Source organism: Bos taurus, chromosome 8, assembly GCF_002263795.3.
Source record: "Bos taurus isolate L1 Dominette 01449 registration number 42190680 breed Hereford chromosome 8, ARS-UCD2.0, whole genome shotgun sequence".
NCBI classification, from domain to species: domain Eukaryota; kingdom Metazoa; phylum Chordata; class Mammalia; order Artiodactyla; family Bovidae; genus Bos; species Bos taurus.
In genome coordinates, this window is record NC_037335.1 from 59,237,068 (window position 1) to 59,245,237 (window position 8,170).

General features: G+C 38.8%; 1 protein-coding gene across 1 annotated transcript in view; it reads right to left on the reverse strand.

Annotated features, from left to right (window-relative positions):
* The window catches only part of LOC785500 (protein SPATA31F1), a 112,550-nt gene that overhangs the window by 103,544 nt on the left and 836 nt on the right, over positions 1 to 8,170 (reverse strand). The gene's annotated exons all lie outside the window — the stretch shown is intronic.

Genomic DNA, 8,170 nt, shown 5'->3' on the forward strand with positions numbered 1-8,170 from the left:
TAAAAGTTAATGAATCTAAAAGCTATGAAGTCATACAGAATATATTCTTGAACCATAATGAAATAAAATAGAAATCAATGACAGAAAGACACAGAGGGATATCCTAAGATAATTGGAAACTAAAGATACTACAAATAACCCATGTACCACAGCCTAAATCTTTTTTTTTTTTTTTAACAGTGTCAGACTTTATTTTTTGGGGCTCCAAAATCACTGCAGATGGTGACTGCAGCCATGAAATTAAAAGATGCTTACTCCTTGGAAGGAAAGTTATGACCAACCTAGATAGCATATTCAAAAGCAGAGACATTACTTTGCCAACAAAGGTCCGTCTAGTCAGGGCTATGGTTTTTCCTGTGGTCATGTATGGATGTGAAAGTTGGACTGTGAAGAGGCACAGCCTAAGTCTTAAGAGAAATGACAAAATATTTTTTAATTGAATGAAAATGAAAATATGACATATTAAAGTTTGGGGATATTTATATTAGTAAGAAAGAATGTTCTGAAATCAGATATTGGTAAGCATTGTACAACACTGTGAATATACTGAAAACCACTGAATTATATAAAGAGGTTGAATTTTATGGTATGTGAGTTATATCTCAATTTAAAAACATTGAAGACAGAAGAAAGATCTCAGACAAAACTTTTAAGATTCCACCTTTAAACTAAAAAAAAGAAAAACAAACCAAATCCAAAGAAAACAAAAGGAAGAAAATAGTAAAAATAAGATTCAAGTTTGATAAAATTACAAATAGAAAAACAATAGAGAAAATCGGTTAAAACAAAAGTTGATTTTTTGAAATGATTAATAAAATTGACAAATCTCTAGACAAACTGACCAAAGGGATTAAAAAAAACAACAAAACAAACTCCCATTATCTGGAATAAAACAAGGGACACCACTACAGGAACTACAGATGTTAAAAAGGATAAGGAAATATTATGAACAATCTGCCCATTGTATTAGTTTTCTATGTTCTTTAACAAACTACCATAAGCATAGTGGTTTAAAATAACACATTTATTATCTCACATTTTTCAAAGTTCCCACATGGTTTAGCAACATGTTATATTTAGGGTCTCAAGAGGCTGCAATCAAGGTGTTGGTTGGGCTGTGTTTTCAAATGGAGGTTTGACTGGTTAACAGGTAGAATAATGATCTCTGAAATACACCAACCTAATTCTGGGATCCTAATCCCTAGAATCTGTAAATAGGTTATCTTACATGCAAAGCTTAAACTTCTTATCCTTATTCATCAGAGACCCAACAGAATGAAAACCACAATCACAGAAAACTAATCAAACTGATCACATAGACGACAGCCTTGTCTAACTCAATGAAACTATTAGCCATGCCGTGTAGGGCCACCCAAGACAGACAAGTCATGGTGGAGAGTTCTGACAAAATGTGGTCCACTGGAGAAGGGAATGGCAAACCACTTCAGTATTCTTGCCCTGAGAACCCCATGAACAGTATGAAAAGGCAAAAAGATGGGACACTGAAAGATGAATTCCCCAGGTCAACCCAATATGTTCCTGGAGATCAGTGGAGAAATAGCACCAGAAAGAACGAAAAGATGGAGCCAAAGCAAAAACAACACCCAGTTGTGAATGTGACTGGTGATGGAAGTAAAGTCCAATGCTGTAAAGAGCAACACTGCATATGAACCTAGAATGTTAGGTCCATGAATCAAGGCAAATTGAAAGTGGTCAAACAGGAGATGACAAGAGTGAACATCGAAATTTTAGGAATCAGTGAACTAAAATGGACTGGAATGGGTGAATGTAACTCAGATGACCATTATATCTACTACTGCGGGCAAGAATCCCTTAGAAGAAAAAAGGTAGCCATCATAGTCAACAAAAGAATCCAAAATGCAGTAGTTGGATGCAATCTCAAAAACAACAGAATAATCTCTGGTCATTTCCAAGGCTACCCGTTCAATATTGCAGTAATCCAAGTCTCGGCCCTGACCAGTAATGCTATAGAAGCTGATGTTGAACGGTTCTTTGAAGACCTACGAGACGTTCTAAAACGAACACCCCCAAAATATATCCTTTTCATTATAGGGGGATGGATGCAAAAGTAGGAACTCAAGACATACCTGGAGTAACAGGCAAATTTGGCCTTGGAGTATACAATGAAGCAGTTAAATAAGCAGGGTGATGATATACAGCCTTGATGTACTCCTTTTCCTATTTGGAATCAGTCTATTGTTCCATGTTCAGTTCTAATTGTTGCTTCCTGATCTGCATAATTAAGAACAGAAATGGTATGGATCTAACAGAAGCAGAAGATATTAAGAAGAGGTGGCAAGAACATACACAAGAACTATACAAAAAGATCTTCATGACCCAGATAACCATGATGGTGTGATCACTCACCTAGAGCCAGACATCCTGGATTGTGAAGTCAAGTGGGCCTTAGAAAGCACTACAAACAAAGCTAGTGGAAGTGATGGAAATCCAGTTGAGCAATTACAAATCCTAAAAGATGATGCTGTGAAAGTGCTTCACTCAATATGCCAGTAAATTTGGAAAACTCAGCAGTGGCCACAAGACTGGAAAATGTCAGTTTTCATTTCAATCCCAAAGAAAGGCAATGCCAAAAAATGTTCAAACTACCACATAATTGCACTCAAAATTCTCCAAGCCAGGCTTCAACAGTACATGAACTGAGATCTTAAAGATGTTCAGGCTGGATTTAGAAAAGGCAGAGGAACCAAAGATCAAATTTCCAACATTCGTTGAATCATTGAAAAAGCATGAGAGTTCCAGAAAAACATCTACTTCTGCTTTATTGACTATGCCAAAGCCTTTGACCGTGTGGATCACAACAACCATGGAAAATTCTTAAAGAGATGGCAATACCAGACCCCCTGATCTGCCTCCTGAGAAATCTGTATGCAGGTCAAGAAGCAACAGTTAGAACTGGACACGGAACAACAGACTGGTTCCAAATCAGGAATGGAGTATGTCAAGGCTGTATATTGTCACCTTACTTAATTTAACTTATATGCAGAGCATATCATGAGAAATGCTGGGCTGGATGAAGCAAAAGCTGGAATCAAGATTTCTGGGAGAAATATCAATAACCTCAGATATGCAGATGACACCACCCTTATGTCAGAAAGTGAAGAAGAACTAAAGAGCCCCTTGATGAAAGTGAAAGAGAAGAGTGAAAAAGTTGGTTTAAAACTCCACATTTAGAAAACTTAGATCATGGCATCTGGTCCCATCACGTCATGGCAAATAATGGGAACAGTGAGAGACTTTATTTTCTTGGGCTCAAAAATCACTATAGTTGGTGACTGCAGCCATGAAATTAAAAGATGCTTGCTCCTTGGAAGAAAAGCTATGACCAACCTAGATAGCATATTAAAGAGCAGAGACATTACTTTGCCAACAAAGGTCCATTTAGTCAAAGATATGGTTTTTCCAGTAGTCATGTATGGATGTGAGAGTTGGACTATAAAGAAAGCTGAGCACAGAAGAATTGATGCTTTTGAACTGCGGTGTTGGAGAAGACCCTTGAGAGTCCCTTGGACTGCAAGGATATCCAACAAGTCCATCCTAAAGGAAATCAGTCCTGAGTATTCATTGGAAGGACTGATGTTGAAGCTAAAACACCAATACTTTGGCTACCTCATGTGAAGAACTGATTCATCTGAAAAGACCCTGATGCTGGGAAAGATTGAAGGTGGAGGACAAGGGGAGAGCAGTGGATGAGATGGTTGGATGGCATCACCAACTCGATGGACATGAGTTTGAGTAATTTCCAGGAGTTGGTGATGGACCGGGAAGCCTGGCGTGCTGCAGTCCACAGGGTCGCAAAGAGCTGGACAAGACTGAGTGACTGAACTGAACTGAACGTGCAAAGCAGCTTTGCAGGTGTGATTAAATTAAGGGTCTTAAACTGGAGATTATACTGGATTATCTGGGTTGGCCCAATGTAATCACAAAGGTCTATATAAGAGAAAAAGGCATGCAGGTGAGTTAGAGAAGGAGCTGTGACAATGAAATAAGAAGTCAGAATAATGCAGTATGAGAAAGAATTGTCTAGCCATTGCTGGTTTTGAAGACGAAGGAAGAAGCCAGAAGCCAAAGGATATACATGGCCTCCAGAAGCTGGAAAAGGCAAGGAATGGATTCTTCCCCATATCCTTCAGAAGGAATATAGCCCTGCTGACCTCGATGTTTAGCCCCACAAGATTCATTTTGGATTCATCCTCAGAATTATGAGATAATAAATTTGTATTGTTTCAAGCCACTGTGTTTGTAAAAATCTGATACAGCAATAGAAGACTAATACCATCAAGGAAAAGCATACTCCCTAAGTCAGACAAAGACAGATATCATATGATATCGCTTATTTGTAGAATCTTAAAAAAAAATGGCATAAATTTACAAAACAGAAATATAGTCACAGATGTAGAAAAAAAACTTATGGTTACCAAGAGGGAAATGAGGGGGAGGATAAATTGAGAGACTGGGATTGACACATACATACTACTACACATAAAATAGATAACTAATAAGAACTAACCTTATAGCACAGGGAACTCTACTCAATACTCTGTAGTGACCTATATGGGAGTAGAATCTAAAAAAGAGTGGATATATGTATACCTATAACTGATTCACTTTGCTGTACAGCAGAAACTAACACAACATTGTAAACCAACTAGATTCCAATAAAAATTAGTTAAAAAAAAAAAAGAATACACTTCCAAGCTCACTCAGACTATTGGCAAAATTTATTTCCTGTGGGTATAAGGCTGAAGGCCCTGAATTCTTGCTGGCTATTGGCTGGAGGCTATCCTCAGCTCCTAGAGGCTTCCTTAAAATGATAAAGAACTTCTACACAAAACCTACAATTAACATACTTAATGCTGAATAACAAATCACTGCAGATGGTGACTGTAGCCATGAATTAAAAGACTCTTGCTCCTTGGAAGAAAAGCTATGACAAACCTAGACAGCATAATAAAAAGCAGAGACATTATTTTTGTCAACAAAGGCCCATCTAGTCAAAGCTACGGCTTTTAGAGTAGTCATGTATGGATGTGAGAGTTGGACCATGAAGAAGGCTGAGTGCTGAAGAATTGATGCTTTTGAACTGTGGTGTTGGAGGAGATTCTTGAAGAGATCTTGGAGGGGATTCTTGCAGTCCCCCTGGACTACAAGGAGATCAATCGTGAAAAAAAAAAAAAAAAATACAAGGAGATCGAACCAATCAATCCTAAAGGAAATCAACCTTGACTATTCATTGGAAGGACTGATGCTGAAACTGAAGCTCCAATACTTTGGCCACCTGATGCAAAGAGCCGACTCATTGGAAAAGACCCTGATGCTGAGAAAGGCAGAAGGCAGGAGGAAAAGGGGGCGACAGAGGATGAGATGGTTGGATGGCATCACCAAGTCAATAACATGAGTTTGAGCAAGCTCCAGGAGATGGTGAAGGACCAGGAAACCTGGCATGCTGCAGTCTGTGGGTTGCAAAGAGTCAGACACTACTGAGCAACTAACAACAACCCTCTTCCACTGGAAGTCACCAACAGGATATAGAAAGGACAAAAATTGTTCAGTGGCATTCTCATCACTTCCTCCTCTCCCACCAGTCTCTTTAATATTCCAACAGGTTTTTATCTACAACTAAGGAGAAATTACCCTTATTCTCATGTTTATATTTCAAAATTTCATTTAAACTAATGACAAGGTCATATGCACTCTCACCCAGTCCCTTATCTAAAAGACAGTACCTCTAAATGCGTGGGGTGGTCTTTAACATGCTACTTCCTGCTCAAAAACTTATAGGCATTTCCTATTACCTAACACATTAAAGCATCTGAGTATTTTGAGTTCCTTCCTTATCAAATAGCCCCTTTCCGACTTTTGCAACTCTTTATTTATTAAACATTTGCTGAACATACAGTGATCTCTACTTTCTAGATAATAACATGAATATGATGACCGTATTTGTCAATCTCATTGACAAGAACTTGTGGCCATAATGGAATCAAATATTTGAAATCATACCATCCCAGAATACTTGCGGCATATGTTTGCCATAATTAAAGGATATCTCACATACTCACATAAAGTTAAAACACCATCTCTATCTTGCAAGAGTAGGTCTGTGTGGTACAGGCTACTCCACAGCAACCTCTGACCCTGCTCAGAGTCCTGGCTGCCTCTAGACCTACCTTGTTCAATCCCACCTTGCTTTCCTTTTGCTATTCCTTTGACCTTGAAAATCTTACCTTGTGCATCGTCATTCTATTCTGTGCCCCCCACTTCAGAGATAAGGTAAACATCTTCAAAATGTTTGTGCTCACCAATGTGCTCTCCTTTCTCTAAATAAGTCTTGCAACATAACAAAAAGTTGTCTCTTCCGAGTATGAGAACTTTGCATGTAATTGTTCTCCTTTTTTTTTCCTTTCTACATGTAATTTTCTTTTAAAAATAAAGGAATTTTATAAACTTTTATACTGTCTGTAATACTTTAATATCAACAGTAAGTTAAATGAAAATTATGAGTTTTCCAGGGGGCACTAGTGGTAAAGAACCCACCTGCCAACGCAGGAGACATAAGAAATGAGGGCTCCATCCCAGGGTTGGGAAGATCCCCTGGAGAAAGAAATGGCAACCCACTTCAGTATTCTTGCCTAGAGAATCCCATGGACAGAGGAGCCTGGCAGGCTACAGTCCATAAGATCTCAAAGAGTCGGACAGGACTGAAGTAACTGAAGGAAATACACAAGTGTTTTCCTTAACCCAAGCACCTCCATTCACAAGGTAATCTGTCCCGCTAATCCTTGGAACTTTCACTGTATTTCATTCCTCTACTGAGCACATCTCATTTTTTGTTTTGCATGATGGTTCTGTCAATTACCTGTTTCCTCTGTGAGATCACATCTCCTTGAAAGAAAGAACTGTGTCTTACTCTAATTTACACCCCTTCTAGTTCTCAGCTTGAGACACTTTTTTTCTTAAATGAAGGAAGGAATGAACCAACAAAGATTTATATAGTGATACTATTACAGCCTCATCTTCCATTTAAGCCTGTCGAACTGCCTAGAAATAAAACACTTACTGAAAACTGTTCAGAGAACCCTATCTGTGAAATCACTATTACAGTGTAATTCTAAAGAAGGCTTGGGACCCCCAGACTATATGTAAAGCTCTCTTCTCTTTCATGTTACCAAGCAAAAAAAAAAGAGAAACAAGTACTAATTTTAGAATTCTGTATATTAATGATTAGCAGCCAGTTCTTTCTTAGTGGCAGTACAGCTAAATGGTTAGGAATTTGGGGTCTGATGTCAGAATACCTGGATTTCAATCTCACTTCTACCACATATTAGCTATGGGACCTTAAGAAAGTTATTTAACATATTTGCGCCTCATTTTCATCACCAGTAAAAGGTAGAAACAATACAGAATCTCAAAGGGATGGTGTGAAAATTAATGATTTAATATATTTAAAGAGTTTAGAATAGTATCTGGCACTTTGCTGAAAAGTCATAGCAATATGTAGCCCTTTCTTAACTTTTTACTTTATACTGGAGTATGGTTTTTCCTGTGGTCATGTATGGATGGGAGAGTTGGACTGTGAAGAAGGCTGAGCACCGAAGAATTGATGCTTTGGAACTGTGGTGTTGGAGAAGACTCTTGAGAGTCCCTTGGACTGCAAGGAGATCCAACCAGTCCATTCTGAAGGAGATCAGCCCTGGGATTTCTTTGGAAGGAATGATGCTAAAGCTGAAACTCCAGTACTTTGGCCACCTCATGCGAAGAGTTGACTCATTGGAAAAGACTCTGATGCTGGGAGGGATTGGGGGCAGGAGGAGAAGGGGACAACAGAGGATGAGATGGCTGGATGGCATCACTGACTCGATGGACGTGAGTCTGAGTGAATTCCGGGAGTTGGTGATGGACAGGGAGGCCTGGCCTGCTGCGATTCATGGGGTCGCAAAGAGTCGGACAAGACTGAGCGACTGATCTGATCTGATGGTTGATTAACAATGATGTGTTAGTTTCAGGTGTACTGCGAAGTGATCCATTTATACATGTATCCTTTTTCAAGTTCTTTTCCCATTTAGGTTGTTACATAATATTGAGCAGAGTTGCCTGTGCTCTACAGTAGGTCCTTGTTGGTTACCCACTT